This window comes from Lynx rufus, unplaced genomic scaffold, assembly GCF_022079265.1.
Source record: "Lynx rufus isolate CCGP_SWC_20201006 ecotype Redwood Valley unplaced genomic scaffold, mLynRuf1.p SCAF_18, whole genome shotgun sequence".
Taxonomy (NCBI): Eukaryota; Metazoa; Chordata; class Mammalia; order Carnivora; family Felidae; genus Lynx; species Lynx rufus.
The window spans coordinates 4,819,957-4,839,637 of record NW_025814832.1 but is presented as its reverse complement, the minus strand read 5'-3'; the positions used below and the strand labels follow the sequence as shown (position 1 = coordinate 4,839,637).

Sequence of the window (19,681 nt, the reverse complement as noted above, 5' to 3'; positions counted from 1 at the left end):
AAGGCCAAGCAGGTAGCAGGCGCTCAATAAATATTCATTGAATCAATAATTATGATAATAGCAACTCCATCGATTGAATGCTTACTCCGTGCCAAGGCTGAGCAAGGCAGGTGGTTTTTTTTTTTACCTAAAGTGGGACCTTTCTGCTTCTCCCTGAACCAGAAGAGGCTTCCGGTGTTTTGTTTTGTCTTATTTTTTCAGCCAGAGGCAGAGGGAACAGAAGCTCTGAGAAGCAAATATTATAATCCCCATTTTATGGAGGAAACAGACGCAGAAAGAAACAACTTGTCCTGGCTCATAAGTGAACGATAGGCTCTCTCCATCCACGTTTAGCCATTGGGAAGTCCTTCTTGACTTGTTTCAAGTCTTGTTTCAGTAGCCCCAGTTCTTTCTCGGTCCCATGGAAGCAGAGAACGGCCCCACCTCCCATGCGGATTTGACTCAGTTTAGGACTGTCCACTAGCTCTTTGCATGGAGGAATGAATATTAAACACCAAAGCTCACAGAGGCCAGCCCTGCGGGGCAGGCAATGAACCAACCCTCCTCATGCCTGTTCATTATTATAATTAATATTGAGCCGCGCTTGGTGGTGACCTCGCCCTCACCAGGTATTTGGGCTATTTTAGAAGCTTATTCAGATCAATGACAGACAGCTCCAAATAGATAAACTCACTGCCATCCAGACGAATCAATTGTAACACTGCCGTCACAACAAGCCCAAGAAATCAATCTGATTTCAGGCGACATGGTAACTCAGCACTGGGCAAGCTGGTTTTAATTTCCGTGTGGCTGAGACCCAGCTTCCTCTGCGCACTGGAACACCCCACCCTCCCAGCTGGTGTTCCAGGTACACAGGTGCCCGGGCGGGCCCTCAGAGGACCCAGGCCATTGAGGCAGTCACAGGGAGGACAGGACGCTTAGGTGGCCGTGTGACCTTGAGGAAGGCTCTTGAACCCCCAGACCCAAGAGGAGCTGACTCAGACCCGCTGCTGGGATCCTTGTTTTGCTGGCTTCAGCTCCGATTTTTCCGCTGCCCTCTGCAAAAACCAAACCTGGAGGCCTTTCTGGGCTGCCTCACAAATCGGGGAGCTGTAGAGGTGGTCTGCCTACCTCAGGCAGCAGGACAACGGCCCTTCTTGATCCTGGAGATGGAATCTGTTCTAGCAGCGCAGCAAAAAAGCTCCCCAGAACAGATACAGCCATTTACCGGGTGCTTACTTTATGTCCAGGCACTATGCTAAGTATTTTACACGCCATCTTAACCCTCACAACGGCCCCAAGAGATGGGGAGCCATTCTCCACATTTTGTAGAAGAGGAAACCAAAGCTCAGAGAGTTAAGCAACTTGTCCGGAGTCACACAGCTTATAAGTGATGGAGTCTAGATTTGAATCCAGATCTGTTAGACTCCCTTCCTCATGCCTTAGTCACCAACACGGTCTTAAAGCTGACGCCAGAGATGCCCTCATTCTCCCCCTCCCTGGATCCTGTCAGGTGAAATGAAGCCATTGCCTCTTCCTCCAGGCTGCCGGGGAAGGGAGACTGTCTCAGGAATTCTCACAATCAGCAACCGTTCCCTGAACTTCCACCCCGATGTTCTAGGTCCCTGAGTTGAGGCTGTTGAGGAGACGGGAGGGTCAGGAGGCCAAGCTGGCCACCTTCCCACACCACACCTCTCCCCTTCCCTCCCTCAGTCCTGTTAATGTATCTAGGTGGTGAGGAGCTGGGCCTGGGACGGGCAGCAGTGTGTTCTAAATGGCCGAGGTCAGGGCTTTTCAAATATATTTTAGCTAAGAACCTCTCTAGTCGGGAGACACCTTACGAGGAAGGCGAGGATACCAGCAGATGAAAATGGAGCTGGTCAGACGGAGAAGGGGGCCTGGGAGCTCTCCGTCTCCGTCCTTCTCCCACCCCCAGCCCCACAGCAGCAGCCCTTTCCCCCTGCCCCGCCCCAGGTGGTTCCATCAAGCCCTGGGCCTGGCTCCCTGCGCATCAGGTTCAGCACCTTCTGTCCTCCCCGAGGGGGGCAGGGACGTCTGGATTCTGCAGCCTAGCAATGGAGGGTGACACACAACACCACACAGCTAGCAAGTGACAAAAGCAGACTCAAATCCAGGCCTATGTGGCTGCAGAGGGCGGTGATCGCCTGCCGTCTCTCTTTGCCAGACAGCGGCTGCCCCCCTGTCACCCCCTTGTCCCTGGTCCTGCATAAAACCATCAGCCCTTCCACCCACCAAATACAGAACCTGGAAAGGCACTCAAACTGTAGCAGGAGAGAAGGGGATTAGACACTGGCAAGGACTTCCTGACTCATTAGCTTGGGTTAGCAGTGCCCCCTCTCCGGAGGGGCTTCAGGCAGGGTCTCAGTTCAGCCCTCCCCCTGTGGCTCCCACTTCCTGAAAGCTACTGAGAGACAAGATGACCTCTGCTGTGTGTGGCTTTGTCTTTTTTTTTTTTTTTTTTTTTTGCACAGCTAATAGCTGCACGTGGTTCCGAAAATAAGGGGACGGAAGCCTAGTCAGTGAAAAGCCCCTCCCCAACCCGCCCCCTCCCACCCCCCAGTCTCCCAGTTGCCCTCCCCGGAGGCAAGCACACATTATGTGTTTCCTGTCTAGACATATACAAGCAAATAGGGACCCATATTCTCTTTCTTTAGTCCTATTTTTAATACACAAGATGTAGCACACTCTGCTCACTGTTTTGTGCCTTGCTTTTGTCACCTGACAATATATCTTGGAGATTACTCCGAATCAGTACATAAAGAGCTGCCTTACTCTTAGGTGTCTTTTTACGGTCACGGGCTTCTGGGGAGCTCAGAAGTAATCACATCTGGTTTGATTAGCTTCACATTTCCATTTACGACATCCCCGCCCAGAGAGGGCAGGGAAGCTCTCCAAGGTCACGCAGCAAGGACTGGGGCCGCGCACCGGCTTCTCCCCCTCCCCTGTCCCCCGGCTCCTAACCCCCGGCCACCTCGAGGCTGAGCGCGGCCCAAGGGCCCAGGCGAGGGAAGGCGAGGGAGCCGGGCGGCTCTAATTGAAATGCTGGCCGCGCGGCGCGGGCTCGTTCGCAACAGGCACCTGGCGGTGCGCGGCGCGGGGCGGCCGGGCCCGGGGCGCGGGGTGCGGAGAGGACAGGCGGCGGCGCGGCGCCACGTGGGGGCGGGCGGGGCCGCCGATTCCCCGGGAAACCCGCGCCGCGTGCTTCCCGGTAATGAGCTCCCGGGGCGGAGGTGAGCTTCCCCCCGCTGCTCACACGGCAGCCGCGTGGCACCAAAGGAGACGGGTACTTTTTTTCCCTCCGTGCCTGACAGCTCATTAGAAGAATTAATTTACTCCGGCGTTTGCAGTTTAAAGGACATTATTTACTGGTTAATTGTTGTTATTACAAAATGTTAAATATCATTATTTATTTCCCAGGCCCTGACAGCTTCTCTGACAGGAATTTATTAGGTGAGACGGTATCACCGGTGGGCCCCGCCCGTGAGGGGCAAGGTGAGGTGGCAGGTTCGCATCCCCCCACCCCCTGCCCGCCTGCCCGCCCGCCGCGGGGCCTAGGTCTGCGCCCAGAAGAGGCGCTTTGAAGGTCAGGAAGTGAGGGGCTGACTCTGGCCCACCCCAGGACAAGTGGCCATTGGCTCCTCCTCCCCCATCTCTGCCCGCTGTGGTGGCGGTGGGGCATTGGGGGGGGCAGTTGGTGGCCGACAGGGGACACATTTGCATAAGGTAGCAATTTGGGAGTCAGGATGGCAGTTGCCAGAGGCCTGGTGGCCAGAATGAGGCCTGGACTTTGGGTCTTGCCCTTCAAGGTTACTCCAGAAACACAAGTATTCAGGCCACTTTCTTGAAATGCAGAGAATTTAAGAGCTCGAAGTTGGAAAGGAGGTGAGGGCATTTGGATCCCATACTGGTGGCCTCCAGGCTGCAAATAGGGCCTATGGATTTGTGGTTGACCAGTTCAGGAGACTTCATATAAAAATCTTGATTTCTGGGGGCCCCTGGGTGGCTCATTCGGTTGGGCGTCTGACTTCGGCTCAGGTCACCATCTCACGGTTCCTGGGTTCCAGCCCTGCAACGGGCCCTGTGCTGACAGCTCAGGGCCTGCAGCCTGCTTCGGATTCTGTGTCTCCCTCTCTCTCTGCTCCTCCCTTGCTGACACTCTGTCTCTCTCTCAAAAATAAATAAAGATGAGGGGCGCCTGGGTGGCGCAGTCGGTTAAGCGTCCGACTTCAGCCAGGTCACGATCTTGCGGTCCGTGAGTTCGAGCCCCGCGTCAGGCTCTGGGCTGATGGCTCAGAGCCTGGGGCCTGTTTCCGATTCTGTGTCTCCCTCTCTCTCTCTGCCCCTCCCCCGTTCATGCTCTGTCTCTCTCTGTCCCAAAAATAAATAAATGTTAAAAAAAAAATTAAAAAAAAAATAAATAAAATAAATAAATAAAGATGAAAAAAATTAAAAAAAAAAAAACCCTTGATTTCTGGCTGCCTTGAAAAATAAAATCTCGCCACACTTGACCCACAGTCTTGTATCAATTGACAATGGCCAGCTGGTAAGGGACGTGCCTGCTACCCAGCTACGGTCTCTTCCACTCTTTGATTCTCTCTCGGCAGGTATTTGAGTTTCCCACTCCTGATCTGATCTAGTGATCACGTATAGATGAAGGAGCTGAGTCCAGGGCGGTTAAGGCTCTGATGGCCAGGACCACAGCCCAGCCCACTCGTCACCACACCATGCACCCCCCACATCTCTCTGCTCCTACCTCCTCTGGGTCAGGTTTGGAGTGAGTTTGGGCAGGGAGCTCGGGTCTTGGGGCAGCCTCTGTGCCAGGAGTGAGAGACAGCCTGGTGAGACTTTGCAAGGATCATGGGTCCAAAAATTGCATCGATTTGTTTATTCAGGAAGTAGTTTCTGAGGACCTACTATGTGACATATGGAAATGACTTGGATACTAATCTTGCCCTCAAGGAATTCGGTCTGGTGAGATTGTGTGCGAAACAGGCACCCGAGATTACAGTACTGGGAGATGTATGAGTGTCAGAAACATAGGGCAGCTCGGAGGAAGAAGGGGGACCAGTAGGTCTGGAGGGGATCCGGGGAGGAGGCTTTCCAGGGGAGGGAATTAATACCCCATGGAGCATGTTCTAGGCTGGGCGGGCTGCCTGTGTCCTCATACACAGATACTCATCATCTCCCGTACCTCTCATAACATGGTCAATTAAAAATGTCTGTCATCCGTTGATAAATAGTGGTTATGCCAGGCCTCAGAGAGCCCCCTTCCTGCCATCTACATCCTCCTGCCCTGTGGCTGTCTGGAAGCTGCTCCAGCTTTGGGGACCCAGTCTCTTGCCTACAGTCTATCAACCATCACCCATGTCCCATTGCCAGTCTCTGGGGCAAGGCTGATTACCCTCCTTTTATAAATTAGGAGCCTGAGGGGGCGCCTGGGTGGCGCAGTCGGTTAAGCGTCCGACTTCAGCCAGGTCACGATCTCGCGGTCCGTGAGTTCGAGCCCCGCGTCAGGCTCTGGGCTGATGGCTCGGAGCCTAGAGCCTGTTTCCGATTCTGTGTCTCCCTCTCTCTCTGCCCCTCCCCTGTTCATGCTCTGTCTCTCTCTGTCCCAAAAATAAATAAACGTTGAAAAAAAAATTAAAAAAAAAAAATTAGGAGCCTGAGGCAGGAGATAGGAGACGGGAGCTGAGGGCAGATGGAGCTGATGGGCCCCGGGAAGGAGGGAGAAGGGACTCTTGTCTGAGACCCAACATCCAGTCCTGGCAAATATGGATCTTTCGGGCTGACTTCAAACAATGGCCCGTTAGGTCTTCAGCCCCCTCTTTTCCTGCCCAGGAACCTGATGGCAGCGGGTAGCCTCAAGAAAAATTTGGAGAACTAAAGGGAGATGAAAAATACTTTGAAAAAGTATGAGAACGGGCTCAACCGAGCCATTACTGTTGCTATGCTGTAAATTATTACAAAGTTATTTCTGGCTGGCAGCCTGGTTTATTTTAGACCCTACCTCATTTCTTCCAGGTTATAGGCCCTAATTCCTTGCCTGGTGAGACAGAAAGAGACTAGCACCTATTGGAGTGAATCCTGAGCAGATTCAGAAGCTATAACGACAGCTTGAAGGATTTTACGGATTCCCAGAATATCAGGGCATGCTGCCCTTTGGAGGTCTTCTCCACCAGCCCCCTCATTTTATTTTATTGCCATATTAAATTTTTAAAAATTTTATCCGCATTTTGAATGGGTAATCCGTGCCCAAGGTGCAAAATTCAAAAGATGTAAAAGAGTGCCTGATGAATAGTCTCTCTCACTCCTCAGAGGCGGCCAATGTTTCCAATTCCTTGTGTTTTACTATATATATATTTTTTGAGCAGATTTTTTGAGGGGGAGCAGAGGGAGAGAGAGAATCCCAAGCAGGCTCTATGCTGTCAGCACAGAGCCTGGCATGAGGCTCAATCTCACAACTGTGAGATCATGACCTGAGCCGAAATCAGGAGTCAGACACACAACCAACTGAGCCACCCAGGCTCCCCTTACTGCATTTTAAAATAGCATTGTTTCTTTTCTGTTCATGTAGAAAATACCCTAACTCCTGCAGAAGGAAGTAAAAATCACATAGAGTCCCACTGTTTCGGGTTGAATACTGTTGACATTTTGATGTATAATCAGCAAGACTTTTCTCTTTGCATACATACATCTCTAGTTACAAATTTGCATAACCTGAGTTATTTATTTGTTTACATTAAATACAATTCTTCAAAATAACAGCCTGAGAGGGAGGATACATGCTAAACTGCTAATAATGAGTACTTTGAGGAGAGGAATGGGATTGGGTTAGGATTCGGTGGGGGGCGGGTGCTCTACCTCTATTATCTGAAAATTGTTTTGGAATGAAAATATATTTGCATATGACTCCGCCCACCCCATATTGTAGAATCTGATTTTCAATGACTGCATCAGAAGGCTACTATGTGACCAATCCTTTATGACTGGTTTTAGGATGGGTTTGCCATTATCAACAAAGCTGGGATGGACATTTTTGTAGTTTTTTAATTTTTATTTAAAAAAATTTTTTTAACGTTTATTTTTGAGAGACAGAGATGAGCACGAGCAAGGGAGGGGCAGAGAGAGAGGGAGACACAGAATCCAAAGCAGGCTCCAGGCTCTGAGCCGGCAGCATAGAGGTCAGCGCAGGGCTCAAACCCATGAACTGTGAGATGGTGACTTGAGCCGAAGTCGGACGCTTAACCAACTGAGCCACACAGGTGCCCCATTTTTACACACTTTTACACACTTGTCCAGTGTTTCCTTGGAGCAGTGTCTTTTTTTTTTAATTTTTAAAAATGTTTATTTATTTTTGAGAGAGAGAGAGAGACAGAGAGTGAGTGGGGAAGGAGCAGAGAGAGAGGGAGACACAGAATCCAAAGCAGGGTCCAGGCTCTGAGCTGTCAGCACAGAGCCCTACGCGGGGCTCGAACTCACAAACGGTGAGATCATGACCTGAGCTGAAGTCGGACGCTCAACCGACTGAGCCAACCAGGCACCCCATCTTTTTTTTTTTTTAACTTTTTTTATAAACTTTTTTTCAATGTTTATTTTTGAGAGAGAGAGAGAGAGAGAGAGAGCACAAGTGGGGTACAGGCAGAGAGACAGGGAGACACAGAATCTGAAGCAGGCTCCAGGCTCTGAGCTGTCAGCATGGAGCCCAGTGCAGGGCTGGAACAGTGAGATCATGACCTGAGCTGAAGTCGGAGGCTTAACTGACTGAGCCACACAGGTGCCCCTCCTTGGAGCATTTTCTAAGAGATGGAATTGCTGGGTCAAAGAGAATGTACACTCTAAGGCTTTTTTTAATTTTTTTCAACGTTTTTATTTATTTTTGGGACAGAGAGAGACAGAGCATGAATTGGGGAGGGGCAGAGAGAGAGGGAGACACAGAATCAGAAACAGGCTCCAGGCTCTGAGCCATCAGCCCAGAGCCTGACACGGGGCTCGAACTCACAGACCACGAGATCGTGACCTGGCTGAAGTCGGACGCTTAACCGACTGCGCCACCCAGGCGCCCCACTCTAAGGCTTTTTGATACATCATGTCAAAATCCCTTCCTTCTGGATTGTTCTAACATTCCATTCCACCAGCAGTGCCCAGTCCCTATCCCCACTTCCTACTGATATGCTCAGCATAGCACAAATGAAAGGCTTGTGAGATAGTGGGGCAAGATCATGGGACGCCGGGGTGGTTTCTTCTCTGGGTGAGGCTTAGGAAGGGGCAGTGTGTGATTTGCGAAGCTTGCCCTGGTGCCTCAGAACCGTGGGAGGTGGGCAGGAGTCCGCAGGGGACCTCAGTGGCCAAAGGGGAAAGGAGGAGGGGCAAGGAAAGAAGGTAGAACCCTCAGGGGCGTCCACCTGTCCAAATCACAAGCCTAAGAGCTGTGTCTGAATCCAGATCCTTCCTCCAGGCATCCAACTATAGGGGGAGTGCAGTGTGTCTTAGAGCTCATGGCATGGCTGCGATGCCTTCTCTTAGAGCTCTTCGAGCCCATGACAGTTACATCCCTCAAGTTCAAGTGGCACATGGAGGACCTTCCAGGGTCACACATCTCCAGCTCCTGCCTCTGAGTGTCACAGTTACTCTTTGATTCCACGTGTTTGTTGTGCCCAATTCTGTGGGTCTTACCTGCAGATTTTGCATCCTTAGACTCTGGTTAAGTTGACCCATACCATTCGGAAAGCTTCGAGAGGAACAAGAAGGACTGGAGACCCACTGACTGATTTAATGCTGAAAAGATGGCATTCTGAAGGTGCCCCCTCCTCTCTGGAGCCCAGCATCTCCCCAGTGGCCGAGGTTTCCTCTTGATGGGGCGACAAGAGAAAGCCCAAGACTGCATCTCATTGGTGAGATGAATAATACATTTGAAGCAACTCACAAACTGTGTTTGATCCGCCTAAAGCTTCAACGGTTAACGTATTTCTCTTTATCCCCAGCAAGGGAGGGCTGGGAACTGTCAACATTTTTCTTTCTGCCTAATTTGTGCCTTCTCCATCAAGAGAAAAGCAGGGGCCAGGGGAGGGAAGGAGGCAGGGAAGGAGGGCGACACATTCCCTGAACAATTCACTGAGTCACAGTACTGGGGGGTGCTCCCGAGGCCTGGGAACCCCTGGGATCACCAGATCAGAGCAGGGGAGGGAGGCTCTGGGGTGAGGGGCTGTGCTGTGGGTGCTGAAGCTCTTTGAGGCCTGTCTGCAGGACTGTGCGCCCCTAAGAAGTTGATCCGGGGGAGGACCCATCTCCAGCGTTTCCCCCTCCAGTGGGAGACCAGAGAGGGAAAGCTGAGGCTTGCCAGCTGCCAAGCACTGGGTAGTAGGGAGTAACGACGTTAAGCACTGACACTGACTGAGCTCAGAGGCCAGGCACTGTGTCCATGTGTAACTGACATGCTTTCAGTTTTCTTCACGTTGCTCTGAGGGGTGACCTTAAGTTCTAAGGATCTCATCCAAGGTCCCACTGCTAGTCCGTTTGGGGCTGTCTGGCCCAAAAGTTCACATTCTCAACCACAGTGCTCTTCTCCCTCTTGCGTAGTCTCCGATACTTTGCCAAACTTGTCTCCTGTTCTGGAGAGGAAGTAGAAAGATGTGGTTAACCTCGCACCGTGCCTCAGTTTCCCCATGTATAAAATGGAGATGTTAACAATAGTACCAACTTCACAGGACTGTGGTGAGGAGCGTAGGAAACACCATGTGCATTTGCTTTTATTCCCAGCTTATTTCACTCCAGTCAAGTTGCAATCCGTTCCCCCCCCCCCCCCCCCGCCCTACCGCCCCTCCACTGACCTTGAGCCAATTCCATCCTCCCTCTTGGGACTGCCTATCACTACTCTGTCCCGCCAGCTCGGGGCCCCACTGCCAGAGTCCCCACACCCCCTTCTGAGATGTCCTCTCCTTCCCAGGACTTGCGACTTGCCGATTTTCACGGCTCTCTTTTCTGCAGTGGCCGCTGGAGGAAACGCCCATCCCCTAGGTAGCCGACAGCACACTTTTGCTGGAGGCAGAGCACAGAGAGAGAAGTCTTCCCTGGGAGGAAGCAGAGCACATCGTCCCCACTGGGGAAGGAACAAGGGATGGAAGAGCGAGAGAGATTTTCCTAATAACTGACAATGTGTCTCCACCCTGAGCCATTCATTCCCGTACTTTCTCAGGCTCCTCCTCCCCCTGGGGAAGCTATTCATCGTGTCCACTCTCCAGCCCTCCAACTGCAGCGTGGACTGGGATTTCTGCAGAGGAGCAAAGAAACGCAGGAGAATTCCCGAGTGTGGGACAGGGGGAAGGAGTCGGCCAAAGCAAGGACCAGAGCCCGATTTTGGAGAGGACCTCCTCAAAGCCTGGATGTGTGAGAGGGGGCGTCCTGGGGAAGCGAGACCTCTCCCCACAGGGCAAGGCAGGCCCAGTGGTCCCTAGCAGCCTGGCCCTTGCGCCTGCCCCGTGCCCCAGAGCCCTTCTGTTCAGGCCTGGCATCCCACGGTGGTGGCATTCTGCTCAGCGGCTCGGAGCACAGACGGGAAGGCGGGCATTGCAGAGAATCGATTTGCGGGAGCAGCGGGGGCTTTCTCTTCCTCCTTACTTCTCTGCTCTTTGATCTCCTGTCCTTCCTCCGCAGTCCCGTTTTTCTCCTCCTTCTTCCCTTGATCTCTCCCTCTTTCTCTCCCTTCAGCCGAATCACAGCAGCTCCCAGAAGGGGGGTGGGGAGCTGCAGTCCTTTGTCCTCTCGCTCCTTCTGACTCGCTGCCCAAGGTGCCAGCCTCCTGCCCAAGTCCTGAGAGGTGAAAGGAAACCCACGCACATGCACATGCACGCGCACCCACAAAGCAAGAGCTGAAGCAGAGGGGGAGCAGCCACAGAAGAGAGGGAGACGCGAAGAGAGAAAGACAGGGACAAGATTCGGGGCGTCGGAAAGCCAGTGAGAGAGATGGGGAGAGTCAGAGACGACGAAAAAAGAGAATTCAGCAAATTAAAATTTTTACAACCATCCGGCAAGTCTGCAAAAATGATCTTCCCTGCGGTCTTTCATTTATCTCATTATCTGACTCCTAATGTGCTTTTTCCCCCCTTTCTTTTCTCGCCACACTTGGTGCAAAATCTTATTAGCTTTTTTTTTTTTTTTTTTTTTTTTCTGGCAGGGGCTTCATATAGTCTTTTTCATTACATTTCCTAATAAAAGCAATCACTAGGAAGGCACGGCTGGGGGATTAAAAAGCCACCTCAGCAGCCGCCTGGCCAGCAGAACCAAGACTTGTTTGTGCTGCCAGGGGATCCGGCCAGTCCCCGCGGGCTGGGTCAGGGAGACCCAGGTTGTGCTGTGGAACATTCCAGGGCTGGGAGAATGGTTCTGCCCCGGCAGGTTCACAACTGTATAGGAGGTGTGAGGACAGAAGCCCTGGAGGAAGTGTGGTTCCTCCCTGGAACCGGTTCACAGCAGGAGTGACAGCTACCTGCCTGACCCCCAGTGCTGTTTTGATCCAGAGAAAAGAATATTTTGGGCCTTTCTCTCTGGTCGTTGGCCCAGCACATTCTTTTGAATAGCATCAGTGATGGCAAATCCTCACCTTTTGAGACTAGATTTGATTTTGTTATCCATGCTTTTTTTTTTTGGTGGTAAAATTCACATAACCTAAAATTTACCATTTTAACCACTTTTTAAAAACTTATTTATTTTGGGGCGCCTGGGTGGCTCCGTCGGTTAAGCATCCGACTTCGGCTCAGGTCATGATCTCGCGGTTTGTGAGTTCGAGCCCCACGTCGGGCTCTGTGCTGACAGCTGGGAGCCTGGAGCCTGCTTCCGATTCTGTGTCTGCCTCTCTCTCTGCCCCGCCCCTGTTCGCGCTCTGTCTCTCAATAATAAATAAACGTTAAAAATTTTTTTAAAAACTTCTTTATTTTGAGAGAGAGAGAGAGCACAAGCAGGGGAGGAACAGAGAGAGAGGGAGAGAGTGAGAATCCCAAGCAGGCTCTGCACTGTCAGTGCACAGCCCGGTGTGGGGCTCAAACCCACGAACCGTGAGATCATGATCCGAGCTAAAATCTAGAGTCAGATGCTTAACTGACTGAGCCACCCAGGTGCCCCCCATTTTAACCACTTTTTAAGGGTACAGTTCAGTGGCGTTAAGCGCGTTCACATTGGTGTGTAACCATCAGAACTGGCCGTCTCCACAACTTTTTCATTTCCAAACTGAAATTCTGTACCCATTAAGCACTGATTCCCACTCTCCGTTCTCTTAGCCCCTGGCAACTGTCAACCTATTTTCTGTCTCTATGAACTTGACTACTCTAGGTACCTTGTATAAGTGGAATCATATAGTATTTATCCTTTTTGTGACTGGCGCTTTTTTTTAAGTGTATTTTTAAAAATGTTTATTTATTTTTGAGAGACAGAGCACAAGCAGGGGAGGGGCAGAGAGAGAGGGAGACACAGAATCTGAAGCAGGCTCCAGGCTCCCAGCTGTCAGCGCAGAACCTGACGCGGGGCTCGAACCCACGAGCTGTGAGATCATGACCTGAGCTGAAGTTTGATGCTCAACCGACTGAGCCACCCAGGCGCCCCTAAGTGTATTTATTTTGAGAGTGACAGAGAGAGTGTGCAGGGTAGGAGCAGAGGGAGAGGGGGACAGAGGATCCGATGTGGGCTCCACACTGACAGCAGAGAGCCTGATGTGGGGCTCAAACTCCTGAGCTTCGAGATCATGACCTGAGCCAAAATTGGATGCTCAACCAACCAAGCCACTCAGGCGCCCCAAGCGACTGGCTTATTTCACTCAGCACAATGTTTTCGAGGTTCACCCGTGTTATAGCATGTGTCAGAATTTCCTTCTTTTTTAAGGCTGGATGATATTCCATTGTATAAATATATCCCATTTTGTTTACGTCACGCTTTTTAAAACACAGAAACATTTCTATCTGTGTAAGGAAACTGAAAAGAAACAAAACCCCACCCAGATACCCATCACATTAATGTCACTATTCTCCCTCTTGTGTGTTTCTCTCTTATGCTAACAGTTATATCTCCACCCCCTCAGTGAATTGTCGTGTCCTCCAAGGGCGGGTTCACACCACTCTGAGCTAGCAGCATGATGAGGATATGGTGCTTGGAAGGAGCCAAACGTTACCAGGAAACAGGTGTGATAAATATGTTAAGGCAGAGGAAGGAATCTCTATCAAGCAATATGACATTTTATTGCCTGGGTTATAAACTGGCCATGAAGTATTTATCAAATTGCCCTCCAGGATGATTTACGCCACATAGCGCGTGTCAGTGGGTTAACTACAAGGCCTCTCAAGTGGGTGACTTTGAAGAGAACGATAGTCATTTGGGAAGATTTGACTTAGTATGTGTTAACATGAAGATACAAAACAATCTGATTAAAAGTGACTTTTAAAGGTCTTGCTGCTTTGGGGATCACTGAAGCCATCCCTTGGTTAACTGCTGAGTCCCTTAGGTGCTCTGCCAGGACTGGTGGAATTGGTCCCGACCAGCATTTCTCAGAGACCAGAAAGCATCACGGATTTAGGAGACCCGCAAGAGAAGGCGTTATTGCAAAAATGTGCACACCAGTATCTACGGAACCACAGCCCGCTCCCAGCAGGGATGCTTCAATCTCAGCCACTGGTTCGGTTAATAACAACAAAGCCTTGGCTCTCTGTGGTCCTTTGGGAATCTTGTACCTTTTATTTTGTTCCCACTCTCTTCTCTCAGTCTCTGCCACTCTCTTTCCCTGGCCCAGACCCTAGAAGATAGCAAATTCTGCTCAGGGAAGAGTAGAAACCCAGAGGTTACAAAGACCACCTTTCTTCCATCTTGTGTCAGAGCCCCTGAAACAAACTATGATTTCACTACTTTTCCTCTGTCTACATGAGCGGAAAGTATTTATTTTCCACGTGGCCTTAAAAACTGGATCTTTTCCTTATTCTCTCTCTCTCCCCTCCTCATACACACACGCACACACACACGTGCACACACCCTCTCTGTTCCACTAATATCAGCCTTTTCTAGATCACTTCCCTTTCTCTTCCTGAGAAGCTGCCCCCTCCCTTCCATCAATGCTCCAGGGGGCTTTTAGTTTTCTTTTATTCTCAGCTCTCTATCAATCAAGGGGAGGGGGGAACACTTTATCTGAACCCTTAGTGAGCAACAGCAGCAACCAGCAGCTGCCAGGGCAGTGGGAACTTCATTTCCGGCGCTGACGTTTATAAATGTGGCACAGAATACCAGTAGGGACCGAAATAAATCAAACAGCTTCTCCAGAGGTCCCTGGGGGCTGCTTTAGAATTTCTTCCCATTGGGGGTCATGTTCCTTCTCTTTCTTTGCAGGGGAGGGGTAGGGAATGCTGTGATTTGCAGCATGGAATGAGCCACCTCCTTGCCCTTCTTCAGAGAAGCACTGAGCCCGGGACGCAGGATGCTCTGGGATGAGAGCATTGGACCTGTCTCTGGATGGGGAGAAAGGCTTGGGGCCTGAAGTCCTGGGTGGGGGTTGGGATGCTGCCTCTGTCACCTACTAGCTACCAGTTTCCTTGTCTGCAAAATGGGGGTAAAAATGCCTTCCCTGCCTACCTCGCGGGGCTGTTGTGAAGGTTGAATATCTATAAAGTGGGCGCCATGAAACTTTTGATAAGCTTATGCAATGTGGCGAGGGGTTATTATTGAGGGGCAATGACAAGGACCAGGGTTGTCCAGGAAGCCTTTTGGATGGGTTCCAGGCAGACCTTCCCCAGCCCATTCCACAAACCTTGGCTTTTTCCCTTCGTTCCAGAATTCTGGGCAAGGAGCTCTGATAGTCTGTTCCAAACACAGCTGGACTCCTCCCAAAATGTTTTCTAAGCCTTCTTTCTTCTGCTCCTCTAAGTACTAAGAAAATAAAGGTGGACAAGTATGAGAGCGGTAGAGAGAGAGGGAGAAAGGCAGAGAGAGGGAGAGAGGGGTGGGGGTTGGAGAGACACGGAGAGAGGGAGAGAGAGACAGAGAGAGGGCTGCCAAGGACGAGGCAGGAAGAAGGAACAGTTGGCTGATGCCAAGCTACTGTGAGCTCGGCATGGATCCTTCCAAAGTTCTGTATGAGAACCCTGCTCAGAGATGGGACCCAGCGTGGGCTCTACAATCTCACCCCTTTGATGCTCCCTAAATTCCAGATGCTGCCTACCACCTTTCACCTGTTCCCCGGCCTTTCTGCGGATTTTGATCCTACCCCGGCCAAACGCTGATTGCGGTTGGGAGCTTCGATGCAAGCAGGATGCTGACAATGCCCTGAGCCCCCTCAGGACAGCAATTACCTGTACAGCATTTTCTTCTAAGCCTTTTTCTGTAACAAGATTCCACCCAGCTTCACTCCCCAGAGGCAACTTGTGTTGCCAGTTTCTCGCTGTACTTAGAGAGAGAAACTGATTTTCTTTAAATATTTGTTCAACATTTGATTTAAAGAGGTTAGGTACTACAAAGAAGAAGGATGAACAGAGGACCACGTTTCTCTATTGTTCTGAGCAATGCAGCCCTGATAGGCAATTGCATGCTTCATTCTTTAAAACAAAAGCTTGTTCGTAAGCAGGACCCACTTTCAGCTGAAGGCCTTTAACTTTGGAGGTCATAGCCTACACCTGTATCTTATGAAAATAGTCCTCCTTTCAAACAAGTATGGGGATTCCCTTGAAGCCACCTGGGCCCCAAAATTCTATCTTATTCCGATTCATGATGATGCTTTAGGGTCACATGTATACCGGCCCTTCAGCCAAAGTCTGGCTGGTTCACCCCTAAATCTGGTTCTCTGGTAGCTGTTTTGAAATTCTCACTCTTGCTGCCCTCTGGGGGAGGTAGTCCCTCTTTGTATCCGAGGAGGAGGGAACAGGGGAGTGTAAATGGAGGAGGAACTGGAGAGCCGATATATGTTGGGTACCAGTAATCTGATTACAACTGAGGTTGGAAACCTGGTAATGTGAGGCTGAATTATTTGGACCGACTATCCCAGTGAAATCAACTAAAAGGGCTAGATAAGATATCAAAAATATCTTAAAAGCTCCAATGGGTTGATAAAATACCAAGGAATTAAGAGGCCAACATGGAAGAGAAAACCAAAGCACTTTCCCCTGAAAGAGCATCTGTCAATCCTAGTAAATCTGAACTTTCATTTTGATCACCTGGGAGAGTGAGTGGGTTAGAAACCCATGCTCAGTGTCTCCACGTGGTGGGGAATCTCATAGAGCATCTTCCCCTCAATCCACTGAGACCCCAAAGGACTCCTGCATGATCCAGAGGACCTCAGACCAGGCACTCCATTTAGATAGCTTGGGACTGGTGGTGCCCCTTGTATCTGATGGAAGTAAGCACAATCTTCTCCAGAGGAAAGCCCCTTTGTATTCTGAGTATTCCTATCTATTTGGAAGAACATGTAATAAATTAATGTATAATAAGCAATAATTTGTTCAAATGCAGTTACCAGAACATGGTTAAAGATAGACAAGCTTAGAAGAAAATAAGGTTTCATGTTTCTCGTAGAGACAAGAGATAAATGAAAAATACCTGAGAAGACTTCACACGTTAGACCGATCGGACATGGACTATAGAACAACCATGCTTATTGTGGTCAGAGAAATAAAGGACAAGCTTGAAAATATTTACATGGAATAAAAAATTACACAAGGGAACAAAATAGACTTTAAAAAACCCAAATATAAATTCTAAGCGAAAATTAAAAAAAATAGTAACTGCAGTTAAAATCCAACGCATTAATTTAAAAGCGGCCACGATGCAGTAGAACAGAGAATTAGCAAAGTGGAGGATAATAGTGAGAAGTTACCCAGCATGCAGTGTGGAGAGACAAAAAGGGGAGTGGGATGGAGAAGACAGTAGATACAGTGGCCAGAGGCCTAGTATATGTTTAATTAGCATCCCAGAAGAACAGAAAAGAACAAATAGGGGAGAGGCAAATATTTGAGAAGAGATAATGGCTGGGCGCTTTCCAGAACTGATGGAAGCCACTTGTCCACAGATTCAAGAGGCCAGTGAATCCCAAGCATGAATATCCTGTCTAAATCAGCAGCCATAGGAGAGAGGAGGGAGGTATACAGCTCTGTGATGTCTTTCCGACCCCAGTGGGCTTACACGTCCCATAAAATACTCGATTAGGAAAAAGAGGACTAAGGCTGCCACTAAGAAGCAGAGCTTTGTGGCTTTGGTGCCTGAGATTCCCTGCTCCCTTAGGCTCCCCTCCCCCTTCTACTGCCTCGAGGCCTCTCCCCCAGGCAGGTCCTGGCAGCCTACTATTTCTCTGCAAAGTCCCTCCCTCATACCCCTCTGTCTTGATTTCAAGGACAGGAAGGAGGCCCAAGGCAGAAACAGAAAAAAAGAGTAGAATAAGAACCTGAGAGAAAAGCCGAGTAAGGGAGATGAGTCTTACAGACATTAAGACTCAGGATTTGGGCCAGACTGGCTTTGGAGGCCAGCCTGGAGGCAACTAGTGGGAGATGGGGAGCGAAGATGATATAGGAGTTGCTATCTAGAATTTCCCTCCCTTTCCCTTTCCTCCTTTCCCTCAGGCTTCCCTCTGATTCTCTGCCTCCATTGACCTTACGTTTGGCAGGATAGTGTTGGGGGGACCCGAGCTCCACATTCCCTAATGCACAGCAACATCAGGCTGCCCAGGTAGGAGAGGGAAAGACCATAGCTCCTTGAAAACGGGGGAATATTAGAGCACTGAATCCCTGGAGCTGGTCTTCCTGCGTGCTAGTGAATTTGGGTTGCTATTTGTCACGTTAAACCAGCCCAATCCATGTGAAGGCCACCTGACTCTTCCTGCCCCCATTTCTCACTGCAAATTCCAATCCCAGGGTGTCCCGAGAGCCAGGCTATGAAGCATGGTAAAGCCATGGAAGAGTCCCTCCAGAAAAGGGAGGAGAGGCTCCTGACAGATGTCTCACATGTTGTTTCCGTCCTAAACACACCCTCACCGCCAAGGGGCAGAACGGGGACGCCAATTCTCAGCACTCTTTGATTTGCTATTTTCCCCTAACGTCTACTAAGTTTTAGTGGGACCTCTCCAAAAGCACAGTGCTGGATGTACACCCATGCAGACATGCACAGGTATCAAGATGCCTCCTTAGGGAACACCTCGGTATGTCTCAGAGCACCAGCATCAGATGGGTGTGCAGATGTGCACACATATTTGTGTATAGCTGGGATAGCAAGACTTCGAAACAAGATTGAGAAGATTCCAGTACCTGGGGCGCCTGGGTGGCTCAGTTGGTTAAGCGTCCCACTCTTCATCTCGGCTCAGGTCAGGATCTCACAGTTCGTGAGTCTGAGCCCCACTTCGGGCTCTGCACTGAGGGTGCAGAGCTTGCTTGGGATTTCCTCTCTCCTTCCCTGTCTCTCTGCCCCTCCCCAGCTCTCTCTCTCTCTCAAAATAAATAAAATTAAAAAAAAAAAAAAAAGAGAGAGAAGATCCGAGGATTTGCTTTTTGTCTGACATCTTAGCGAGGCTGCAGGGGTGACGGGTACTCTCTAAGCTTCTCAGTGCTGCCCAAGGACGACAAGAAAAAGATGCTGGAAAGTTGTCCAAAAATGACAAAGACCCAGTGAACGAATCTGGGGGCAAGGCCAGAAAGGAGAAGTGGTCCAAAGGCATAGTTCAGGACAAGCTCAATAACCTGATCTCATTTGACAAATGACATATACAAACTCTAAGGAAGTTCCCACCTATAAGCTTGTAGCTCCAGTTGTTGTCTCTGAGAGACTGAAGACTCAGGGGGGCGGGGGTGCTGGTCCCTGGCCAGGGTTGCCCGTCAGGAGCTCCTTGGTAAAGGACTCGTTTTTTTATTAATGTTTATTTTTTTTTATTTAAATTTTTTTTTTCAACGTTTATTTATTTTTGGGACAGAGAGAGACAGAGCATGAACGGGCGAGGGGCAGAGAGAGAGGGAGACACAGAATCGGAAACAGGCTCCAGGCTCTGAGCCATCAGCCCAGAGCCCGACGCGGGGCTCGAACTCACAGACCGCGAGATCGTGACCTGGCTGAAGTCGGACGCTTAACCGACTGCGCCACCCAGGCGCCCCTATTAATGTTTATTTTTGAGAGAGAGAGTGTGCATGCATGTGCAAGAGTGGGGTGGGGGGCAGAGAGAGAGGGAGACAGAGGATCCGAAGCAGGCTCTGAGCTGTCAGCACAGAGCCCAACGCGGGGCTCGAGTTCACGAACCATAAGATCATGACCTGAGCCGAAGTTGGATGCTTAACCGACTGAGCCACCCAGGCGTCCCTGGTTTCAAAGCCCAGAGCTCAAGTCACTTACACCAGAAACAGCAAGGGTGGAGATGTGCCAGCTGCTGGTGAAGATTCATGAACAGATCCTGCCAACTGTCCACTTTGGAAAATAAAACTTTATTAAGTAAAAGAATAAAGAAGATTCCAGTGTTCATCTTCAGAGAAGTTTTCCCTTAGGACAATGACAATGCTTCTTTTCCCTCATTTAAAAAAATTTTTTTTCTAACGTTTATTTATTTTTGAGACAAAGAGAGACAGAGCATGAACAGGGGAGGGGCAGAGAGAGAGGGAGACACAGAATCTGAAACAGGCTCCAGGCTCTGAGCGGTCAGCACAGAGCCCAACGCGGGGCTCGAACTCACGGACCGTGAGATCATGACCTGAGC

General features: G+C 50.0%; 1 pseudogene; it reads left to right on the top strand.

Moving 5' to 3' along the window:
* Positions 1 to 3,039: 3,039 nt before the first annotated feature.
* On the top strand, positions 3,040 to 19,374 carry LOC124513129 (40S ribosomal protein S25-like; annotated as a pseudogene).
* Positions 19,375 to 19,681: the final 307 nt, after the last annotated feature.